Below are 6578 nucleotides of genomic sequence, written 5' to 3'. Positions count from 1 at the left end.
CACTTTTTGCATAATAATTTGGAACGCAGTGTACATGTGCTTTTCCACAAAACACCAGTGGTTCACGTAGTGAATCTTACAGTTCTAACTTGCCAACCGTGGTCTGTATGGAGTTGTTCAATAAAGGGCCCAAAATTAAGATAACATAGATGGGAGAGGTCTCTATGAATAGGAATTCCTAAGTATTTGATACCCTGTGAGGGCCAGGCAAAGGGAAAGTTGGACTGGATGGAATCCTATATGGATTTGGGGAAGGAGACATCGAGGGCCTCAGACTTCGCTGCATTGATTTTAAAATTTTACCATGTAACAAAGTGATCTATTTCAGCCATAACAGCATGGATGGATATATGTGATTGAGTGATATATACTAGGACATCATCAGTAAATAGAGAGCACTTGTACTCGGTGCCTCCCACCTCAATCCACCTAATATTGGGGTTATGGCGAATTGATGAGAGCAGGTGCTCCGTCACTAGGATGTATAAGAGAGGGGACAGAGGACATCACTGCCTTGTCCCATTGGTGATTGTGAAAGGTGATGAAAATGTTCTGACGCACCCCCTGGGCCTTGGGACACCCGGAGCCGGACCCTTTTTGGTGGATGCTGGTGGTTGTAGTCTTCATGGCGGCGACCCGGTTCCGTGGCTCAGGGCGGTCAAACCAGTGGTGGAACTATTTATGTGGTTTTGATGTTTAAATGTCCGACTACGCCACCCGTGGATTGCGGTCAGAGTGAACCGCCACTACAGGGCAGACCGCTGAGGCTGGTGTTGTGGGTGCAGCAGAGCGTAGCATAACTCCCCACGGGAGGAGTATAGCCTCCGGGCAGTGTATGCGGAGGATGGGGGTGATGGTGCAGGGCAGCAGCAGTAACGACACGGAGTCAGTGATGCAGTTCAGGGCCTTTACTCACAGTTCTTATTATCCAGACCACGTCTGCAGGTAACGGCTGCCCACGTCGTACTGTGCTCACCAGGTGAGGGGCTCAGACAACTCCCAGATAACTTTGGAGCACTTCACAGGACCCCCTTTGTGTGTCCTTTGACTGGCCTTTCTTACCAACACTTCTGTCCGGCTTCCTCGGGCCTCCTCTTGGTAAACTTGGCGCCAGTTTCCCTGACCCTATGTGGTGCCTTCCTAGCGGGTGTAGCGAGGGGCTGCGCCACATAAAATGTCAGAGCCTCTGGTTTCTAGCTGAGGGTCGTTTCCTGCCTCCACTAGTTCGGGGACCGGTCTCCCCCTTTGGCCTGACCCCTCCACGCAGGTGGATTCGGGCGTGCGGTGGCGACTCGCCCGTCCGCACCCCTGGGATCCCTTCATTCCTCGTTCCTGGAGCCTTCTCCGCTCCTCTTCCTTCCTTCTCCCTCTTCCAGGCCTGGTCCTCTGTTACTAGGCCCGCCTCCGGAGCAGAGCTCATGCAGAGCCCCTGCTCCCTGCCACTTCTGCTCAGACTTCTCTGCACTGAACTAAGATGGTGCCCACCTTTTATACTCCCTTCTCAATGCACCCAGGAACTGCTTCCTCCCTGCTCCTGCACTACAGGGTTCCCCTTCCTCAGTGTTCCCTCCCCCCACTCCAGCCAGGGACAGGGACTGTCGTGCCCATCTCAGGGGCATATTGGTCGCCCTGCCCCACGGCAATGTGGTGTAATGCATGCAGGTGTCGGGTCCTGATCCACACTCCATCCTTACCTGAGAGTGAGATATCACACCTCTGGGTGAGGTGCAATACGTCTGTAGCAACCGAGCCCTCAGGGTGCTACAGTTCCATTTATCTTCAGCCTAGGTGACGTATTGCGATACAGGGCCGTGATTTTGGCTATAAAAGGGTCCCCTAGACCCCTACCCCAAGCTTTTTAAGAGAATCATATATGGCGTGCCAGGAGACTCTATGGAATGCTTTCTCAGCATCCAACGAGAGTATCTAATTACAAATTTTTAACTGCATCTAGCCCAGGAAATACTTTGTGCCTAGTAGCAGTGTCTGCTAGTCAGCGGATTATCCCGGCTGTTAAGCAAGCTGCACCACCTGTAGTTTAGACACTTAATTTTTTCAAAGGAAATGCTTCGGGACCATGGGATACTTAGTGAAGAGCATCAGGAGGCACCCCAAGGCATAGGGGCTGGGACTGGCAGTAGGATGCCTTGCGGTGGACAGCCGAGCTCGATCCTTATAAAAGCTTTTTAACTGCAGCAGCTTTAGTGGACGCTACTGGAGCTGGAATTACCGCGGCTGCTGGCATGAGACTTGCCCTCCAATAGATCCTTGTAAATGGATTTAAAGTGTATTCATTCAAATTAGAGAGACAATTTAAATTAAAAAGCTTAGAGCTGCCTCCACCACAGGGGGGCTCGCTCGACCCACCAGCGGACAGGCACCAGTATTGGGAGAGGGGGGCTGGCCGTCAGGGTTCACCGCGGCTCTGGCACAAACCCGGCGACACGGAGGTGGCACGGGCAGGAGCGGACTGGCCGTGTCGGCTTCTCACTTTTTGCATTTTAGAAGGGCATGACATGCCTATATCTGTGTCCCCCTCTCCTTTTACTCCTCCACCTCTTTTCTTTTCACATGACTATATGTACTTGTCACTTTTCCATGTGTTAGTTATGTCTTCTGAGCAGTTTGTCAGCTTTTGGACACCTTTGAAGGTGTTTTCTATGTGTTTCTATGTGTTTTTGTTTGCCTGCCATTGGTTTTAACGGTGTTCGAAGGTGTTCGACGAACCGAACCGAACTCGAACACTACGGGGGTGGCTCAACACTACTCATTTTCAAAGGGATGCCTTTAATATTATTATTTAGACTAATTAGTTCAGCGAATGATTCTATAGATAAAATAAATAATAAAGGAGAGAGTGAGCATATTTGACGTGTACTGTTCATAAGGGGAAAAATTTTGGAATTGTGATTATTGACAGAAATTTTTGCTGACGGAGTAGAATAAAGAGCTAAAATTGAATTTAATATTCTACCTTCAAAACCGAATTTCATAAAAGCTGCTGTCATATATTCCCAATTTAAATGATCAAATGCTTTTTCTGCGTCTATTGAAAGGAGAATTGAAGGATTTTTTTTATTTTCAATTAAAGATATTAAATTAATAATTTTCCTAGTACCGTCAGGAGCTTGTCTGCATTTAACAAAACAGACCCAGACGGAGTGTATTAAGTCTTGTGTGATATTTTTTAATCTTTCAGATATAATTTTAGCATCTAATTTCACATCTACATTGAGGAGAGAAATAGGTCGATAATTCTGAATTACTTCCGGGTCACTATTAGGTTTGGGAATAACTGTAATATTTGCATGAAGAGATTCTTTTTGGAATGAGCCGGAGGCAGGTGCAGATGAAAAAAAGATAGAAGGGGTTGACATAAATGATGTTGGAAAGTCTTATAATATTCATTGGGGTTTTCATCTGGGCCATGTGCTTTGTTATCTTTTAAATTAGAAATAGCTGCAATAATTTCTTCTTTACTAAATAAGTCATTTAGGAAATTGAATTGATTTAAGTTTAATTTTGGAAGAGAGATTTTGGATATAAATGTTTGAATATCTTCTAGATTGGGGTGTTGGTTAATGGGGTCATCTTTAAGGTTGTATAAATTGGAATAATATTTTCCAAATTGTTATGCAGTCTCCAATCTTTATTGATTTTATTCTAGTTTTAAGACACTGACTTTTTGCTCTATTTGCAGGGAGTTTGGACATCTTGTTAAAAGATAAATAAAAATTTTGTCTAGAAAATGAAAATATTTTGTCATAATCTTTTAAAAGTACAGCTTTAAATTCTGATCTAAGTTTTAGTAATTTAGTCTGGGTTGTGATGGATGGGTTTTCCTGTTGGATTTTTTCTTCAATCATTATTTCCGGCTGTGAGCATTTTGACCATTTCATCATTTTTCCGCAGATTTTCTAACTACCAACTGTATAAACTTGAATGCTGACACAAATGCACATCACCTGATCTGCTTCAACCAATCAGCATTCACGTTTGTACACCATGAATTTTTTAAAATCTGCATGAAATTGATGGAATGGTCAAAATACTTCCTTCCTAATAATTTTTCACACAGTGAATATTTTCCTACCTCTCCCTATTTATCCTCTATGAGTCTTTGTGGTCGTTATGTTACTTTTCTAATAGGCTCTATTTGTATGATATACGTTTGCTAAGGGTTTACCTATTACTTTAGAATTAGATAGCAGAATAGGACAAATGAACCTACAATTTTTTTACCAATAATTGTGGTGTATTCCGGAGAGCGCAGAAAACTTCCTATCCTTCTACTTAATTCTACTGTTTTTGGAAGTTGCTGCGTCTCGAATTCAGGCTCTATAAGTCTTGTGTCTCACACAACCACTCATGGTGAACAGTTCTGCTTATAAATACTAACCTTGTAAACCTGGATAAGACCCTACTGTGCTCTTGCATTTTTTTACCTATTACTTTAGAAACATTTGAGGACTAATTGTAACAACTAATTAACCTTAAAAGTGTTCCTCTTCAGTGACTTAGAAAAATGGAGACTAATGAGATAACAATAAATATTTTTTCTAGAATGGTTAAAAAAATAATAAACATTCTTTCTCCTCACTGTCTTTAAGTATATTCAAAAGGAAAAAAATGGAGAGCGCACTTTGTGTGATCAAAATGGCAAAAAAGGAGAATGAAGTGATCGGTTAGATCACCTGGAAGTGTTGTACAGCAGGCACAATGCTGACAAGGGCATGATTGCTTCTACAAAGTCCTGGAATTGGATTACCTGGACTCAGAGGCACAGAAAGGAAGAAATAATTACGGTCTTGGTTATCTGATGAAGGAGCCAGATCGGCCCCCGAAATGCGTAGTCCGAATAAGTAGCTTATATCATCCACACTCTCATTTTATCGTCAGCGCTCACCAAGAGCATGATTTTTTATTTGCTTTCTTTAAGTATATTCAGATACTTATTTTATGTCTGATTTTCTCATGTCAGATCACAAGGACACCAACTTTATTGTATTTTAAGTCTGCTTGATTTCTATTTTTTTCCAATATTTATTTGCAGGAATATTTTCAAGCAAACAGGAGATTGTAGCATAATTCTAAATAGTAGAGGTTTGAATATATAGGAAAATGGTGAAATCTGATGTAAGTATATTTTGCTTGTGATTTTATAATAATGTTTTTACTGACATAAAAATTGCTATATTGTTATTATTATTATTATTATTATTAGTAGTAGTAGTAGTAGTAGTAGTAGTAGTAGTAGTAGTAGTAGTAATAATAATAATTATGGAAAATATCAATACCTGAAAATTGAATTTAAATGTTTATGGGAAAAAACAGAAGTTGTGCTACCGTTGGTCATGGGCACACTGGTTGCCATCCCCAAAAGCCACTGGAAGCAATTACAACAATTCAATGTTCACAAAGTCACCATCAATCAACTGATGAAAGCAGCTCTGCTCAGATCTGTGCACATCATACACTGACACTTTACAACATCCTAGATTCTTGTGAATGTAATGCATAATGAACAACAACAGTAATTAGTGATCTGGCAGTTGAAATATATAATAAATCAGAAATTTGGTGAAAATTTTGTACATTTTGCAATTTTCAAACTTTTAATTTTTATGCCCTTAAATCAGAGAGATATGTCATACAAAATAGTTGAAACATAATTTTTTTCTGTTAGGAAGTTAAAAGCGTTTTAAAGTTGACCAGCAATTTCTCACTATTACAACAAAATTTACAAAAATCATTTTTTTAGGGACCACATTACATTTGAAGTGACTTTGAGGGGTCTACAAACAGAAAATACCCAAAGGTGACACCATTCCAAAAACTGCACCCCTCAAGGTTCTCAAAATCACATTTAAGAAGTTTATTAACTATTCAGGTACTTCTAGGAAATTAATGTGATATGAAAGGAAAAAAAAATTATCTTTTTTTCACACAAATTTTTCTGTAGACCCATTTTTTTTTACTTTCACAAGGATAATGTGAGAAAATGATCCACAAAATGTGTTGTGAAATTTCTCCTGAGCACACCGATACTCCATATGTTGGGGAAAACCACTGTTTGGGCGCACGGCAGGGTTCGGAAGGGAAGGAGCGCTATTTGACTTTTTGAATGTAAAATTTGCTGGCATAATTAGTGGACGCCATGTTGCATTTGGGGAGCCCCTGATGCACCTAAACAATGGAAACCCCCCACAAGTGATACCATTCTGGAAAGTAGACCCCTCAAGGAACTTGTATAGATTTATGGTGAGCACCTGAACGCCCAGGTGCTTCACAGAAGTTTACAATGTTGAGCCATGAAAATAAAAAAAATACTATTTTTCCCACAAAAATGTTTTTTAACCCCAAGTTTACTTAGGCAGATATGCTGATCCCTGGGCACTCATATGGTTCTGTTTGACCTCCAAGTGTTATGCACATCTTTGCAGTATTGAAATTCATAGTGAGTTTATTCTTCAAAAACTTAATTTTGAGAAGAATTTACAGCAAAGTTGGAAATTTGAATTCCTAATGATCTGCTTACCCCTAGGAATTACAATTCCGGAAAAAAAAAAAAAAAAAGA

This window comes from Phyllobates terribilis, unplaced genomic scaffold (assembly GCF_046119375.1).
Source record: "Phyllobates terribilis strain yellow unplaced genomic scaffold, ASM4611937v1 Scaffold_11__3_contigs__length_659146591, whole genome shotgun sequence".
NCBI lineage: Eukaryota > Metazoa > Chordata > Amphibia > Anura > Dendrobatidae > Phyllobates > Phyllobates terribilis.
This window is presented reverse-complemented; position numbering follows the sequence as displayed.